The sequence below is a fragment of the Ursus americanus genome, chromosome 21 (assembly GCF_024610735.1).
Source record: "Ursus americanus isolate L20-20 chromosome 21, mUrsAme1.1.p, whole genome shotgun sequence".
Classification (NCBI taxonomy): domain Eukaryota; kingdom Metazoa; phylum Chordata; class Mammalia; order Carnivora; family Ursidae; genus Ursus; species Ursus americanus.
In genome coordinates this window covers 35,025,219-35,043,757 of record NC_142147.1, presented here as the reverse complement: position 1 = coordinate 35,043,757, position 18,539 = coordinate 35,025,219, and the positions used below count along the sequence as shown (strand labels likewise).

General features: G+C 41.5%; 1 protein-coding gene and 1 pseudogene across 1 annotated transcript in view; one reads left to right on the top strand and one right to left on the bottom strand.

Annotated features, from left to right (window-relative positions):
• CDH13 (cadherin 13) overlaps positions 1-18,539 on the bottom strand; it is a 984,218-nt gene that overhangs the window by 555,978 nt on the left and 409,701 nt on the right. The gene's annotated exons all lie outside the window — the stretch shown is intronic.
• LOC148108245 (signal recognition particle RNA) lies at positions 14,241-14,524 on the top strand (annotated as a pseudogene).

Here is an 18,539-nt window from a genome sequence, read left to right as displayed (position 1 = left end):
TCTGCTACACAAGCCCTACCAGGATCCGCAGGTTGTAAACACTTACCTGAGGGCTTTTCACCTAGCAATGCCCCTCCTCAGCCCTCCCCTCTGGTGCCTTGGTGACCCCCCCATCCCCACCCCATCCTTCCACTCTCAGCTTAAGCACTACGTCACCAGGCTCTTTGCTATGGGGATTGCCTGCGGCTTGCCCTCTCTATCCAGAGTCTGTGTCTCAGCTTCTGACTACCCATTCACTCTGTGCCATCAGCCTATCAGTGTCTGTCTGCCCCAGGAGGGCAGGCACCATGTCTCCCTGGTTTGCTAGTGTGTCCCCTGGTACCTAGCACAAAGCCAGGCACATAGCGGGTATCCAAAAGGTATTTCTAAAATAGTATTAAATTCACAAATTATTAAATAAATATAGGGTTATGGTAAGAATTAGGGTCATGTAGGTAATGGGCTCAGCACAGCGTCTGGTTTAGAGTACTTGCTCCACAGTCGTGTCTAATAAGTAAATGAGCAGGATGCCCAGGACTCCCTTTTTATTTCCTCTTCACTGTGGAAATCTGCTCTCTAACAACAATATTACTGCCACCCTCGGGTTGGACTTTTTCATCCTAGAGTGCTCAGTGTTTGGTGAAGTGACTGAATCTATAGACGTTTTTCAGAAGATCCACCCCTTGGACCACTCAGCAGAAGATTATTGCTTTCTGGAAGAAATGGCAATGAGGCTGAGATCGGAAGTCCACGTGGAGTTCAGCGAGGTGGAGGGACGAGGAGGAGGAAGAGCTCCAGGCCTGGGAAACAGCGTGTGAGAAGACACAGAAGCAGGAGATGGCCAAAGACCAGAAGGGCTAGAGCAGAGGGAGTAGGGCTCAGAGGATCCCTAGAAGTGGCTGGAAAGAGAGAGCAGCCAGGCCTGGTCCACAGGATTTTTCTGAACCCCGAGGACCAAGAGAAGCCACTGAATGGTTTTCAGCAAAAGTCTGGGATCTGACCTTGCCTTTGACTCTGCCTTGTCAGAGCTGAGGAGCCATCCCTGGAGAACACATTTTCTTAAATGGGTCTTCTTTCCTGCTATTTGTTACCCTAAACCATCCCTTACTTGAAAAGTTGAACTTAAAAATAAGACACAAGTAAAACAACAACACCCCCCCCCACCCACACATTCTACCACTTGCTCTGAAATGTCAACTTCCCCACATTTGAACTGCTAGCTAAAAAATAAAATAAAAGCATATGCTTTGGATGAAAATTTGCCAAACCACACTTCCAAAATGCAACTGCATCCAAAATATTTCATGAATCTAGCAGGAGCAATAACAACACAAATCAGGCCTTGCTAGTTTCATTGGAGGTGAAAAATGTTTTAAACATATTTAGATTCGTCAGTCAGAGGTCCATTCAACCACATGTGATGGTGATGGGGATATAATGGATACAGTTTCCCTCTGTCTTCTCTGGCATTGATAAAATATTCATGTTAAAGAGCTATTCTGAACACCTGGAGGCATCTTGCAGCATTTTACAGATGGACCTGTTTTTCTAATACACATATGTACTCCTGTCTCAACAGCTGTATTAACTTGAGTATGTATTCTAGATGTGTGAGCACGTACCCCAGATCCCACACTTTCTGGTCTGCATGAGCTCTTAAATTTGTGAGTGGCCTTTAAAGAAAACCCCCATTAGAAAATCCACATGTGGGGGCGCCTGGGTGGCACAGCGGTTAAGCGTCTGCCTTCGGCTCAGGGCGTGATCCCTGCGATCTGGGATCGAGCCCCACATCAGGCTCTTCCACTATGAGCCTGCTTCTTCCTCTCCCACTCCCCCTGCTTGTGTTCCCTCTCTCGCTGGATGTCTCTATCTCTGTCAAATAAGTAGATTAAAATCTTAAAAAAAAAAAAAAAGAAAAAAGAAAATCCACATGTGGAAAAAGAATTCTTTTCAATTCAGTGGGTGTTTATTGGGTGATGGCTAGGTGCTTTCCCTCAAGGAAGTCCATCATAAATGGTACAGGACTATCATGCTGGCACCTCAAATCCAGCATGTCCTAAACCAAATGGAGAATCCTGCCCCACCCACTCCTGCCACCACCCACAAGGGTGCAGGCCTCCCTCTCACAGAGGTGAAGAACTACACCCATATGGCCCATGGACAGTTAACTTCATTTCTTCCATATTGCACTCCCAAGTGGTTACCTCCTCTGGAGGGGTTTCCTGAATCCACCCGCCCTTCTCTAGTACCACGTTCCCTGCCACGATCATCACATTACCCTTGATCTCCTGTGGATTCTTCATGTCTTATCATTTCCTCTTATATATGAGCACACTGGATGCTAGAATCATAACAACCAGGACCTCAACACCCTTATTCCGGACTCCCCAGAAGCAGATGCTGAGATAAAGATTTGAGAGCAAGTAGTAGTTTAATATACTTTCTAAAGTTTCTAAAATGAACCTATTCTGCTTGGAATCAGGACAAAAAATGAATTCATTTACTCACAACCCTGTATCGTACAGACAGAATAGCATTTCAGTGTCCTTCCTTCCAGGTTTTAATATACTTTCTGCTTAAGTTGAAATTGAAGGGTCTGAACAATTTTGTACCTTGCTTTTTGAACCTAATGATAAAAGCCAAGCTTCTCTCCCTCCTGTGTCACAGACACTGTAAACATAATTTCAGTAGCTGTATGATACATCATGTGGTTGTATCAGCATGCATTTAGCCATTCCCTTGTTCTTATGCTCGTCAAGTTTAGGTATTTCCACTTCTTTATTATAAACAAAATACAAATAAAATATCAGTGTATGTGCAGTTTCCTTTGCTTACTTGTTTGCTTTTCTCTAATAAGGATTTTTTGGAAGGGACTAGCACAAGGGAGTTGCTAGGTCAAGGGTCATGAACATTTTAAGGGACCTGTGACATATTCCCAAACCAGCATAGCAGTGAAAACAGATCTCACGTTGCCATGGCAGGGCATCCCCCAGTGGTTCCACACCTCTCTCTGGAGCCTGTAGTTCCAGCCATGTTGCTTTTGCCCAAACATGCCATGCCCTATCACGACTCTATGCCTTCCTTTGTGCTGTTCCTCTGACTAGGATATTCTTCCCCTCTCGCTTACTTCTAGTCCTCTCTACCTTTCCGATAACACACAGACACACACACACACACAAACACACACACGCAATAGGTGTCTATTATACATTGTATGTTTCATTCTCCTACTCAAGTTAGATGGAGGCTTCTGGATAGTTCCTATTAACTTTGGGTTTCTTTGGCCAGTTCCCATTAGTATGCAAATGCAGGCCTCATTCTCTACACCTTAATAAAGATGATCTGTTTAACAAATATTTATCTATTTAATAAATGCTATCTGATATCAAATGGCAAGCTGATGATAGCTCTTTTCTTTTTCCATAGGATTTTTTACTTTTCCACGCCTTAAAGTGACCTCTGAGAAGAGAAGAACCTTGCATCTCACTTCACACCTGATGCATTTAATCATCAGGTTGGAAGGGATGCCTGTCCTTCTCCCCCTGCAGCTGAATCGCCTCATTAACTGGCAGAAGACAGGCCTGGCCATCCCTGCAGGCACGGCCACCCTACAATGAGGCTTGACCTCACGTGTGCTTGGCTCCAGGAGACACTGCATGCTGACAGATATCACTGAGTTATTGCAGGGTGGAATGGAGAAAAAACAGGGTAGGACTTAATCAAATAAAAGCAGACGCTTCTTTCCTGTGTCATCCCAAGTAAAACCCAGCTCCTTAGGCCAAATCTTATGGTGATTCAGGGAAAGGAGGGCCCCAAATTGAGCTTCCCAAAACTGGGGGTGAAACCAATCCTTTCCTTTGGAATGGCGCGTTCCTGTCTCAGAATCTGTAACAGAGGGACCACATTTAAAGCAGGATCCTGGCGTGTGAGAAAAGGAAGTACTCATTACCAGCACTCAGTCTCTGCATTGGTCTGTTTTTGAGCTCCTTCTCCTCCCGTTTTTATGCACTTGCTTTGTTTTTGGTTGTTAACTTCTTGTTGTTAATGGCTGCAAGCTCTAAAATTAGAATGCTGTTTCCCATGCTGGCCGCCAAAGCCAATTGCCTCCTTGGTCCGACCAATTTTTAAATATCCTTCGTGATTGAAATTCAAGATTATTTTGCTCAGGGAGTTGTTCTCAATATTTAACGTAAATTCTCCTCCTTCTCCCCTCTGTAAACTTCTTCGCTTTCCCTGACACCTCCCCCAAACTTCCAGCACTATTCCTCTTCCTCTTTTGTTAAAGACATTTTAATTAAGACACCAGGGTTACATTAACCTACTTAAGCAGTAATCTCCCTTTTATGTAGCTCTCTTCAGTGAAGTCCCCAGTCAGCAAAGCGTCTTTCATCAGCCTGCCCCGTGTCTCTCTCTCCCTTTGTTCCGTGGTTTTTCGCTGGATTACTGATCCTCACATTTTAATTCAGCCCCCACTGCTGTTCCACACGATGCACTTTACATTAATAAATGCATCTTCACAATGATGCATGCGATGCCGCGTGTCTCCCCACTTCATTGATTATTGCGGCCTTTGAAGGTTCAAAGGTGCGTCAGATCTACCAGGGAAAAGGGGAGAAGAAGACCACGTTTGATATTCTCCAACATCTGAGGTTTCCCTGGGCCCCGAGGTTTTGATGTCAGGATAGTAAAACAACAACGGCTTGAAGAGACGAGAGCGTGGTATAAATATTCAGTTGCCATGTGATGCCCATTCTTCCTTAAAAGACCACAGGATCAGGCTCCTTTTTCAAAGTCACGATTGACAACTACAGAAACTATTTGATAATGGAGCTCAAAAAATCTATTATGGGACCAAGAGAAATATGTCGGCATCCCAGCTACTCTGTGAACATGCCCCACAGGAAGGGAGCGCTTCTGTTTGTTTTCAAATACTTCACATTAAATTCTTCGGGCGTTTTAAAAAGAGGAAAGTATCTTTGAAAATCAGCTAATTCTAAATGACGAGAGAGAACATTGTTTGAGTGCTTACCCTGGGTTTGACACTAAGACTTACAAACGCTTTTCTCCATTAATACTCATACAATCTCTGTGATGTCAGCACCACTTCGCTCCCATGCTACAGATGAGAACACTGCGGCCCGGAAAAGTTAAACAGCTTGCTCAAGGACATATTGCTGGCAAGTGAGGAGCTTGGGCTGTCACCCACTCTACCTCTTGCCTCCGGCATGTGTTATCTTGACACGTTACAATTTTAAAATTGTAAAATTTGTAAAATTTAAAATTGTAAAATTTAAAATCTAAAATAATTTTATTCAGGATCTTTTCCAGTTAAACTTATATGTATCACACCTATCCTTTATCTGATCCATGAGCTCCATTTTCAAAATACGTTCAGACTTTGTTTCTCAGTCCCTGACCCTCCCCCAACTGCCACCACCCTGGTCCTGGCCAACATCTTCTTTGATCTGGATTATAGTAAAAGCCTTTTAACTGGTCCCCTAGCTTCTGCCATTGCCTTGACAGGCCCCATTCCTGCTTCCCAGCAGCCAGAGTGGTCCTGTTAAAACATGAACTGGAAGACGTTACTCTTCTGCTTCATAGCTTCCAGCATGACCTCCTAGCACTGGAGCAATTGGAGTAAAACCAATGTCTTTGTACTGGCCTAGAGTGTTCTATGTAATTTGCCCCGTCTCCTGTTACCTCAAGTCCTCCTGACTTACTCTGGCCCAGTCCAGTTGGACTGGCATCCTAGAACATCCAGGTATGTTCTACCTCAGAGCCTTTGCACCTCCTGCTCTCCCAGCCTGGAATGCTCTTCCCTGTAGATACTTACAGAGTTGTTGTATTAGTTTCCTATTGCCGCTGTAACAAATTATAATCGACGGTAGCTTAAAACAACACAAAGTCATCTTACCCCTTTGGGGCCAGATGTCCAAACAGGTCTCCCTGGACTGAAATCAAAGTGTTGTCAGGGCTTTGTTTTTTCCTGAGGCTCTAGAGAAGAATCTTTCCTCGCCTTTCCCACTTGCTAGAGGCTGCTGCCTACATTTCTTGGCTCCTGGCCCCTTCCCCATCTGCAACCCAACAGCGCGGCATCTTCAAATCTCTCTCTGGCTCTCTTGTGATTGGATTAGGCCCAGTGGGTCATCCAGGAGCATCTCCCAATCTCAATATCCTCAATTTAATCATATCTGCAAAATGTCTATTGGCCTGGAAGGTAAGCTGCACAGGTCCCAGGTGTGGGGCTGTGGCTGTCTTGGGGCTGCTATTCTGCCTGCCACGATGCTGCTTGCACTCCGTTCACATCTTTCCTTGAGTGTCACCTTCTCCACAACGCCAGGCTGGCCACTCTTACCTGTATTTCTCTCTCTCACTAACACATCATGCTCCCTTCCATGCTTCATTTTTCTCTTCTTTGCAAGACGACAATCTAACATACTTACACTGATTTATTTCATTTATTATCTGTCTCCTCCACTAGAATGTAAGGCCCATCAGTGCAGGATTTTGGGGGTCAGTTTTACATAGTTGTATCCCCTGCACCTAGACTAGTGCCTGGCATATAATAGGTACTCAATACATATTTGCAAAATAATTTATATCCCTTCCCATAAGCTGACATATAAAGGATCTTAATCATATTGTAAGGTGAAAAATGAGAAAGAATTCAGTCAGCCTGATTCACTGCGTACCTATTATGTGACTTCCACTGTTACATGATGTCTGTAATACAAAAATTCATGAAGAGGTGTCAGGCTGCCATTTACAGTGGTGAAGGATGCCCACTGCACAAAGGCCCTTGGAGGAGGTAGGTGAGGGCTAAAATTTCCCCTTCAGTTATGCAGCTATGTGCCCACAGGGGCCGTGACCCTCGAGGGGATGGCTGTTTCTAATTCACTTGGAGGACCTGTCACTCTCTCCTGCGCTGGCGCTACCCACCTGAGAAGGGCCTCAGTTTTTATTCCAGCGGGGCATTAAAGCTTGTTGAACACAGCAGGGGAAGAGCCCAGAGGAGGTGGGCCTGGGAAATTGTGAAGAAAATCATAGGGCCATGGGTTTCAACCTCAGACCCTGAGTGGGGCTCAGCATCTGCCTGTTGTAGCAGGGCTCCTTGGCCTGGAAGCTGGGGCATCTTGGTTTTTATTTTACCTCTGCCACTGAGGCTGCAGGGCATGAGGGAGTTTATTACCCTTCTGGGGAGCACCGGTTTCTACACCTCTGCAGTGAGTGGAGTGATCCTGCCCGCACAGAACTCTTATGAGGGATGTAAGATTGCTTTGCCAATTCCAAATTCTGTTCCCAAACTGGCTCATCATTTACTTATAAGGCATGATGCCTAGGGTTGTTGTGGGTATAAAAAGTGTGTGTGTGTATACATGTACATGTATATGTATGTAGGTACATATTGTATATGTATATATTGTGCTTCACAAGTGTTGGATACTGCTTTTCTTTTAGGGTACATTCTGTAATGCTATCTCTCCTCCACCTGAAAGATAGTTGATATTGGCCTCAAAAAAGCAACTATGTTTCAATTAATCTGTGCAGGCCCATATTTATTTTACCTCTTTTCCCAGTGCTCACATCTTATCTGTTTCAATGCTCTCTTGATTCACCCCTCAAAATGTTTCTTTTTTTTCTTTTTTTAAAGATTTTATTTATTTGACAGAGATAGAGACAGCCAGCGAGAGAGAGAACACAAGCAGGGGGAGTGGGAGAGGAAGAAGCAGGCTCATAGCAGAGGAGCCTGATGTGGGGCTCGATCCCATAACGCTGGGATCACGCCCTGAGCCGAAGGCAGATGTTCAACCGATGTGCCACCCAGACGCCCCCCTCAATATGTTTCTTATCACAATCAAAATGTTTCAAACCAGTAAGAAAAAGAAATCTTAAGAGCAGCCAGGGGGGAGAAAAAGACACATTACAGAGAAAAAAAAAAAAAAAGATAAGGATGACAGCAGATGTGTTGTGAGAAACAATGCAAGTCAGAAGACCATGGAGCAAATCTTTAAAATACTCAAAGAAAAAAAATCAATTCTGAATTCTAAACTCACGGAAAATCTCTCTCAAAGTTGAAGGTAAAATAAAGACTTTTTCAGATATTTCAAAGGTGAAAGAATTCACCACCAGCAGAACAGCACCGTAAGAAGCATTAAATAGTCCTTCAGCTGTAAGGAAGGTGATACCAGCTGGAAATATGGGTCTACAGAAAGGAATGAAGAGCACAAGAAATGGTGGGTCTGTAGGAACGATGACTTTTCCCCCTAATTTTTAAAAATATGCTTTGGAAAGGTAACTGATTGTGTAAAGCAGAAATAATAACAATGTATTGTGAGGTTTATTTCCAACATACGATTAAAGTAAAATGCGTAACAGCAATACCACAAAGGTTCTCCACCAAGGGAAAAATGGAAGCACTCTGTTGTAAGATTCTTATACTGTATGTGAAGTGCTGTGATATTATTAGAAGGCAAACTGTAAGAAGTTGAAGGTATAAACTATACATCACCATGCAACCACTAAAATGACCAAAGAATGTTTCTTAATGCCATATGTGGTTCCAAATACTCCTTGCTATGTGCTATATGATACCAGTGCCATTTCTCATCCAGACCATCCCCATAGCCTTCCAACATACTTCCCCTCTTGCCCTACAGTCTCATCCTCCTTCAGTCCAAGATATGCTTGGCAGTCTGAAATACTATTTATCAAAGGTTACCTTGAAGGTAGCACAGAATTACACAGTGGATATTTGTTGCAAGAAGAGACAAATGAGTGAAATCCTGACTCTTCTTTCGTATAGTGTAGTCCACTCAGTCTTCTGAGCCTGACTTTTAAGGCCCCCTGAAACTACAGCCTAGACAATTTTTCTAATTTCTTTTTTATATCGGAATCATGTGCTTTAGATCAAATGCTACTGCACATTGTTCACTGAACAAGCTTTATGTTTTCGTGCTTTTGTATCTTACCCTATAGCATCTATTTTACCTGGAATGTCCTTCTCACCTAAATTACAAAGATGACACCTCCCCTCAGAAGCCTTCCTTAATCATCCCAGTCAAGCAAGTTGTGGAAGGTAGGGAGGAAGAAGTTGTCACTAAAGCAGCCAGACTGTCCCTAGCAATTAGTGGGGTATTGGCTGTACCAGTGAGATCACCCTTCAAGTCCTGCTCTAGTAAGTCTGCTGTAATTGTAAATGTTTAATTACTCTATGGACTTCAATCATGCATATCTACACTCTTTGACTTTTCAGCTCGTGAAGTCTTATTTTTTAAGGAAGAGCAATGCAAGGTGTACAAAGGACCAAGCTCAGAGGAAAAGACCAACATTGTAATAGATTAAAGGCAAATCTAGATTATTGAATTGTTAAGGATTGTGCTTTCTCATTACATGAACTTTAATAGGTCTTAGACTGTGTGTATGTATGTGTAGAAATGTTTCATCTCTTAGACCAAATGCTTCTTTTTAATGATAAAGGCAAAGGCAACTGGATAACCTATCCAAATGGTAATATCAACTTTTGTTGAGCAAAACTGAGGCTTAGCAAGGTTAAGCAATTTGTCCAAAGCATGAGGAGAAACAGTGACAAGTGGGGACATATTGATTTAAGTCTATATCAGTATTTCTCCAGAGGTATATTCAATCTTTACATTATTCAAAGGACAAGATTAAGATTTTTTTTTTTATTGTCAAAGATGTACAGAGGATTTTTTTTTATGAGATTGGAAAATACTTTAGCATGGTCCTGACTTTCAAAGGCATAGGCACTTTTCCCTTTAAACTAAAACTCAGATAGTAAGAACTCTGGTGTAAAAATTATCATTTTCAAGGGCAAATTTAACAGTAGTCTTGAATCTACTTTTGTGGTAGATCAAAAGTAAAAGAGAAAATACCACACTTGATTAGGACAGCATCATTTGGGTATGCAAGCTCGCCAGTTCCCTCCTAGTACACAACTGTGGTCAGTCAAAGGGGATTAAACCCAAATTGACTGACTGCATCGACACATGTCTGTAAAGCCCAGGCTTTCATATTAAGGATTTAAATTGGGATTCAGCAGAGACTCTCAGTCCTGAAAATTGAAATCATGAGTCGTGATGAAAATAAAATGCTCATGGAATGTGGTCATAGCCTAGGGATAATTTTTCTGTGATTGCACCTTCATTTCTGTGATCAGTCCTTTAGCTATGGTACTGAGAGGATGTTTTCCATCTTGAATTACAGGAGCTGTTGGATAACTTCTCCAGGAGCAGGGAAATTGTCAAAGTGTGCCCATACTGGCTACAGATCCCTGACACAGCCTTCTCCTCAGGGTAATGTTTGGTCTCTGGCTGCTCTCAGAGAGAGCTGTGCACCCATATTACAGCTCATGATGGATGGACTAGTCCAATGTTGTTGGTACAAAATCGGCATATTAAAGTAACCGTAGTGTTTCCTCAGAACAAATCCAAATGCGTCCACTTAGAGAAATCCATGTTACAGAGTCAATTATTCCAATAATGTTGTAACAGTTGGAGAAGACAGAAACTTGAGAATGGGGAGGACGTAGAGCAAGAAGTTAATCTCACCGGGACTAGGCAAGGTGTGATGGTTTCTTTTGTAGATGGAGTTTGAGTCCAAAACTTCCCAAGAGAACTAAGTGAGCAACATTAAGGAGCAAGAGAACAATAAGGCACTTTGCCAACCATCCTCACTCTCACATTCCCATCAGTAGATGCTAACCACAATGCATTCCCCTCTCAACTTAGAGAATTTTTTAGTTTCTTTCTATACAAATCTTGGGCAAAAACAGTATTACCATTAATTCTACAAGTAAAACAGTCCTGGAAAACTTTCAGATCTTCACCCACATGGTTACTGAGCCATGTTATACTTAAGGAAAATTAATTTACTAGATTTGCAATCTCAACAAGACAGCCTAGTTTTGCCGAGGGAGTCTAGATAAGGTTAGTTTCCCACTGTTTGGGGTAATAAGAGGTGTGTTTGGGAAAACTAGATGTGCCTGGATTTCCAATAACTCAAAACATACACTGAAAACAGAACTGCACAGCCAATGAGAGACAAAATTTCATTTTTAAAGTGAAAGAGAAAGAAAGTAGAAATAAAAGAAGAAAAAAATTACTAACAAAGGAAGACAAATGAAGCCAGTTTAAGGTTTCTATCGATTTGCACTATTTTATTATATCAGTATGGTGCTCAGAAGGAACCAGGGCTGACAAGTTAATGGACTCTAGTTAGAAATTTCCAGACGAAACTGAGAATGGCATTAGCACCTGCCTTGTCCTAATCGTCTGAGACCTTGGCTTGCGAAAACGTCTTGATCATTACAAGGGAGCCCAAATTATCTGCGCTAACAATAACCATCAATCAAATGCTAAGAAGACAAAGGTTGTGCAAATCAACTCGGAAGTAATGGAAGGCAGTTAACTCAAGGCAGGCTGGACTTGAATTAGACCAAGGTTCTAGTCCCTGCCCCATACTTAATAATTGTGTCACTTCAAATAGGTCTTTGGAATCTTCCAGAGACCAAATTTGCTTCTATAAAAATGAGAATAATAGTGCCTATCTTGACAGACCTTAAAGATCGAATGTGTCATAAGGTATGGATTACTTACTATTTGAAAGTTCTTCTACTTGGTAGAATGATGTGAAATAAATTAGAACTTAGAGGTTCTTTTACACCAGGGATTCTTAATGCCAGAATTGCCTGGTGCCCATGGAAAAATTTCCAGATTCTTTGGACCTACTGAAATTATTTGTGAAGATATATTTGTTAACACAGATGCAAGGGATACACTTATTCTCAGAAAGCTTAAGAACCACTGCTTTTCTGATCTTACAGTTTTTTTTTTTTACCATGATTCATAAAACAAATATTTATTAAACATCTACCCTGTGCCATACACTGTTCTAGATGCTGGGGATACAGTAGTGAATCAAACAGATTAAAAAATAAATACTTCCGTCAATTAGCTCATATTCTAGTAGATTAATTCTTCAGGATAGTTTTATGTGCTGAAGTATTAACATCTAAAGTGCGTATTTAGAGAAGAGTAGGAATAGAAAGAAACTTGTGCAAGACCAACCCATGACTTTGCGGCTGAGCCAAGCATCAGGACCTGGTTTGAGGCGACTTAGTTTTCAGTCAGGACTCATTGCAACAGCCCCAGGAATGAATGCAGTTAAAAGGGACTGGAATTAATAACAGAGTTACTCAGTTGGCGTGGTGGACCTAAGATGTGTTTAGGGTGTCATCCTTTCAGATTTTTATAGGAAATGGCAATACCTTACTGATTTTGACATTGGGCTTTTCAAACTATGTAGAAAGGGAAGAAGTGTTCCTCCTCCTACTGGCTGAGAATGTACCCTAAAATAATTCAATTGTTCATGGAGCATTGTTTTTCTGATAGGAGAAGAAGATAAAGAAGGAGGAAGTAGGGAGAGGACAGAAGAGGCCACTGGGGAAAAGGAGAAAAGAGGAAGAAGGAGGAAAGGAGGGAGGGAGGCAGGAAACCACTAGAATGTTTCACAAAGAACTGTTTACAAACATTTTGGTTTGTTGACTAAAGGTATACTGTGCAGCCTTTAAAAATAGTAAGATCATAAGACAACAGAGAAAATGTTGATCATATAACAAGTGGCAAAATTACAATACACACTTGTGTATATACTGTGTGTACATATGTGCAATATATCTGGATGAGAAACAGAAGGGAATGTTCACAGTATTCTGCAGGGGGTTCATGAATGACTTTTTAAAAAAGAATTGTTTTAATGCTGTGATAGATTTTATAACACAAAAGCATAAAAAGCATATGTGCCCAGATTTGTTTTTATTAGTCTGTATTGTAATGAATGTGGAAGTCTGGTCTGGAAACCTAATTTGCTTTGAAAATAAAGGTCTAATTATTGTTCTAAGTTTTAATCACTAGTTTGTGCAGTCTAAGCAGACAGGCTGGGAAGACTTGCAAGTCAGTCTGACAGAACTACTGAGAGTGAAGAGACTGTGCTAGAAATGCTGTCGGCTTTCCTCACTTGAACTTGAAAAGAGTAAAAAAAAAAAATCTCAACATCTCTACCAGGGTAGGGTGGTCTGAATCATGAAGTAGGCTGGGCAGGGGGCAAGGAGAAGCCTGGAGCTGCAGAAAAGTATGGGCTAGAAGAGAGAGAGGGGAAACTGGTGAATGGGGTAGATAGAAGTTATAGCCTTTTCTGGGGTGAGGATGACTCCCAAGGTCTCACATCTACATGGGGTGATCACAGTTTTGGTCCACACTGGGCTCAGGTGCTCAAATCCTTGCCTTTAAAATTGAGAATCCACCCACGTTTCTTGCTTCCAGCATCAAATCTGAGGGATCTTAGAGGAATATGACTGTTCACTGGTATCTTGTTACTCATAGCATGGTCCTCAGAGTGTTGCCCGAGACCTTATTAGAAATGTTGAGCCCCAGGCCCCACACATGGAACCAGAATGTGCATTTTCACAAGATCCCTGGTGATTTATTCACATGCACATTAAAATCTGAGATGCATTTGTCTCCATAATCCCTGAAATCTTTTGACTCTGTTAGTGTTTACTCAGATCCATCTCCTATTTCCAGCCCTTAGAGCAAAGTCATGAGATAGAAGTGCACGGCAAATAAGGCATCATACTATATTTCATGATATTTGTCCATGTCCACAGCACATTCTAGAAATCAAGAATGTGCCCTAAAGGCAATTTCCCACTGGGCTGTGAACTTCTTCTCCCACCTCCAGGGCAAAGACTAACCCATGTGTTTCATTGCTGTAGTGGCAGGACTTGGCACCATACATGCTAGTACGTGGTGAGCCAAAGTGATGGGCTGGGTGGGTGTGATTAAGACCCCAGGAGCCATAACGTACATGCACAACAGCCTGGAACATAAGCTCTGTGATGATAGGAGGTCTTTCATTCACTCTATGCCCAAGTGGGTGGAACAGTGCCTGCCACATAGCAGGTATTCCCTGAGTAATGATTCAATAATAAAGCCATGACATTAATTATACAATGGAAAACACCTTTGTAAAGTAAAATTAAGGACTGAAAGGCTATGAGCTAATGATTAGATGTGGAATGTGGTGTTAATGGGCTGGGATTATGCTTGGCTCTGCCATTATAAGCTGTGTGCCTTAGTTTACATGTCTGTAGAATGGGTTTGATACCTACTTCACTGACTGCTGCGGTATGTGACCAAATGTATATGTGGATCTGAATCTACAGAGATAGAAAGTAATCTGCAGCTGGGCATGGTGGCATGTGCCTGTGGTCCCAGCTACTCTGGAAGTTGATGCAGAAGGATCACTTGAGCCCAGGAGTTCTATGCTGATTGGGTGTCGGCACTAAGTTCAGCAACGATATGGTGACATCCCAGGAGCAGGGTACCACCAGGTTGACTAAGGAGGGGTGAACCAGCCCAGGTTGGAAATGGAGCAGGTCAAAATTCCTGTACTGATCAATAGGAGGATTGTGCCTGTGAACAGCCACTGCACTCCACCTGGGCAACATAGCAAGACCCCAACTCAAAAAAAAAAAAAAAAAAAAAAAAGAAAGAAAAAGAAAAGGAAAGAAAAAGAGGGAAATTAATTTGCAAACTCTAAGCCAAGGATCAGCAAAAAATTTTGTCTGTGAAGGACCAAATAGCAAATATTTTAGGCTTTGTAGGCCATGCTGTCTGTGTTGCAACCACTCAACTCTGCCATTGTAGCAAAGTGGCCATAGACAGTATATCATGAATGGGCATGGTGTGTTCCAGTGAAACTTTGTTGATGAAATTAGACAGTGGGCTATAATTGGCCCATGGGCCATGGTTGGTTAACTCCTCTTCTTAACTGCTATAATCATTACCTACCAGGTTCTAAATGTTGGCAAGAAACTTGCAATAGAGCTCATTTATTTATCTGAAGTATTATATTTTTTCTTTTTTTTTTTTTCTTTTGAGAGACAGAGAGAGTGGGAGTGGGGTGGGGGGGGGAAGGGGCAAAGAGTGGGGAAAGAGAATCTTAAACAGGCTCCACACCCAGCACAGAGCTTGGGGCTCCATCTCATGACCCTGAGATCAGGACCCAAGCAAAAATCAAGATTTGGACGCTTAACTGACTGAGCCACCCAGGCACCCTCTCTGAAGTATTTTCTAATCTATAAAGTTTTAAAATATCACATGAACACATATAGAAAGCTTTAAACACGTTGAATCATGAAATGGTCACATTTTTTAGAGAAGCTCTGATTATATAGGGCGTTTAAATACTTTATTTTCACAATAATCCCATGGTGTAGGTAATGATACTTTTAGTTTATAAGACAGGGGCTGAGACCCAGAGAGGGAAACTGTTTCACACAAGGTTGGATCAGAAATGGCTCTTGGACCTAGGGGCTGCTGATCTAGGTCAGACACATTTCAGTAAACCCTGGGCTTTGTGATGTGGCTCTGTGGGCAAACATCACCTGGAAACATGAAAATGTTCAAGGAAATGAAAAGGGTATCACAAATTGTGTCCAGAGAATGTCAACAGCCTGCTATTAGCTCCATTGTCATAGTGACAACGCTGACATTTAAAGTCACAGCATTGTGAGATATAAGCCTAATAGGCAGCAGGTAAGCACAAAGCCCATGAAACTCGATACGACACCCTCAGCATAAGAAAATAACATGTCAGAGTCAAACTGGCCACGTGTCAGCACAAGCTAAAGACACAGGAATTGAGAAGAGTCTTGCTGTCACGAGACCAAAGGGGAATGAACATCTGGATTAAGGCAAAGTCTGAACAACAGGTACTTCTTAAAATAATTCTGTGATTCCCAAATGCCTGTGAGATAATCTTTAATGAAGCCCTTCCCAGTCATGGGGACTGTTCCAAAGAAAATGTTCAATAAAGGTGGTAACTACTTCTCCCTCCCGCTTCTCTTATTAGTAACATTATTAAATCATCCCCTTAAGCAACCCTCAATGTATAGGTAAGGCCATTTGTAGTTAGTACTCATCTTGTACTCAATGAAAATCTTGGACTTAAGTGTTTGGAAAAAAATGATCTTGGTTTTAAAAATTCAATGAATGCATAAGAAGTTAAGCAATAATAATATGGATTTTTTTGTGCTGTGGGTGCCATGTTAAACATTATATTTACAACGAGTACAGAAAGTTTTAATCTCATTATTTTGAGCTTGCTAGCTTTTTATTCATATTTCAAAGCAGTTAAAATGAATTAGAATTATATCGACAATTTTCACCTAGTAGTATTTCTCAAGCAAACTCTATTTAGCCAAATTAAGTCATTGTTCAGTTTTCTACACAGAATAAACAACTTCAGAAAAAAATTCAGTTTTACTTTGTTGAAATTATTTTCATCAGGATTAATTGTGGGACGTATGCATTTTAGGCCAACTATTTGATTCATTGATGGCTTTTGCCAAATTAAATTTTGCCAACGGGAATTTCTGATTTGTGAGTTCTGTTGTGTGGCTTTATTCTACCAAGACCAATTTTGCAGTTCTAAAGTTTTTAAAGAACTTTTTATTCTGGCATCAATTTCTAGTCAATAATAACATTTCCTTTGTGTAGTTTTGGCCATGATCATTTTATTTTGCTCTCATTCTTTCCACCACATTTAATTTTTCATAGGACATTATTTTGTGTGGTTTTCCATGATGCCAGCAAGATCTGATCTTTCAGCCAATTTTACCTCTACAATAGATTTTACTGTTTGCCGTTTTAGCTACTGCCTGTTTTAGTTTTTGTGTATGATTTCTAGAAGCAATATATTATGAATTGGATTCAAGACTGGTGGTCTGTATTTGTTTCTTGAAGCAAAGAACATCAGTAAAGCAGATGTAATACCTGAGTTCAAAGCATGGTCCACATGCTATGGTCAAAGCATCAGTGTCAAAAATATCTTGCTTTGAAAATCAAAGCTATACAAGACTCTAAAAAAACCCTGGAGAATACAGTTTTGATTTAACAAAGGGATTCAGTTTAGCTCAGCTCTTAACAAAGGATCTGGGCTGAAAATGGCTCCCTATCTTGCAAAGAACACTTTAGAACCATTATCCCATGGAGTCTCCATTACAGCTCCAGCAAGCAGAACAATCTCCATTTTACAGATAAGTAAGCCAAGGCTCAGAGTATCTTGTCCAGGATCACATGGCTTACAAATGGCAGAGCCAGGATTTGAACCCTGCATCTCTTAGCCACTAACACTGTATATTGTCTAGGCTTTGGGTCTCACTGAGTTTAAATGTGTGTGGGGGAGCATATGCCTGCCCTGCAGCATCAAGGCAACGTCTGAGAACACCTCTTAATTTTGCCTAAGACCTGACGTGAATTTAAAGACATCAGGGGCCTGCTATCTCAGTTTGGCATTCTTTTAATATTTTTTCATTGGCATCTCCATCTACTCTTCATGGGACCCACTCATAGGTCCTGGTGCCTTGATCTGTTCTCAATTAGAGCAGCTAGACACATGCCTTAGATATAGAAGGCTGTGCTGATTTGAGACAAATGTGTTTCTATTTCCCAATAAAGGGTGTGAGCTGGACATAAGACAGCATTCCACAGTGCCACTCAGAACACTTCTGAATTAATAGGGATTCTAAGGAAAGTAATAGTAGGAGGCCTATGTTTACTTTGGCAAAATGCTGACTATCACAACTATGCCTCATTGAGGGCCTCAATGGGTATTAAAATATTGAAAGCTCTGAAAAGTCCTGTAAGCAAGAAAATAAAGCCAGTGTTCCCCAAATATATGTATTTGAGCATACACCCTATAGTGACTTGGCTGTTTGTCTCCCTAACATTTATTTCTCCATTCCTCCTTGCTGTAGAACTTGGAGCTTATTCAAGGCACCAATGGAATGGACAAACGTTTGCTGTTCCAGCCTCTCTTACAGTTGGGGGTAGCTGTGTGATAACGTTGTGGCTTGTGAGAAATAAATACTAGACTTCCGGTGGCTTCTGGGAAGACTATCTTTATTGCAAAGAGGACAAATGTTTCTGGCTTACCCTTTCTCCCTTCTCTATACCTTGCTGGTGCAATAGTTGGCTATGCAGCAGCCATCTTGCAACCATGAAGGGGCAAGTGTGAGGGTTAAAGTCAGCCAATGAAGGATGGTGGGAACAAGTAGAGGGATAGCCTGGCTTTCTCACAGCATTGTTAAGCAGTAACAAATCCCAACAGTCATCTATCCTGGGGCTACTTATTCAACAAGAAAAACCACCTCTACTTATTTAAGCTATTCTTAATCAGGTGTGCTGGTTACTTGCAGCCAAGTGCATCCTCAGTTGATACTTTCTCAATGTTTGTTGTATAAATGAATACATTTCCCATTATCTTGAAAACTGAAAGGACACTGCTTTCTAAAGGTCTTAACATGGGTTCTTCTCCATAAATGTGTTCTGAGAACAGGGTCACATAGTCATTCTGCTACACAGAGTGACTAAACCCCAAAGGGAAGATGAATGCTTCTGTAAAAATAAAGTAAAAAAACACAAGAGGCAAACAAAAACCCCTGACATTCCACATCAAAACAAACTTTTTCAAGGTCA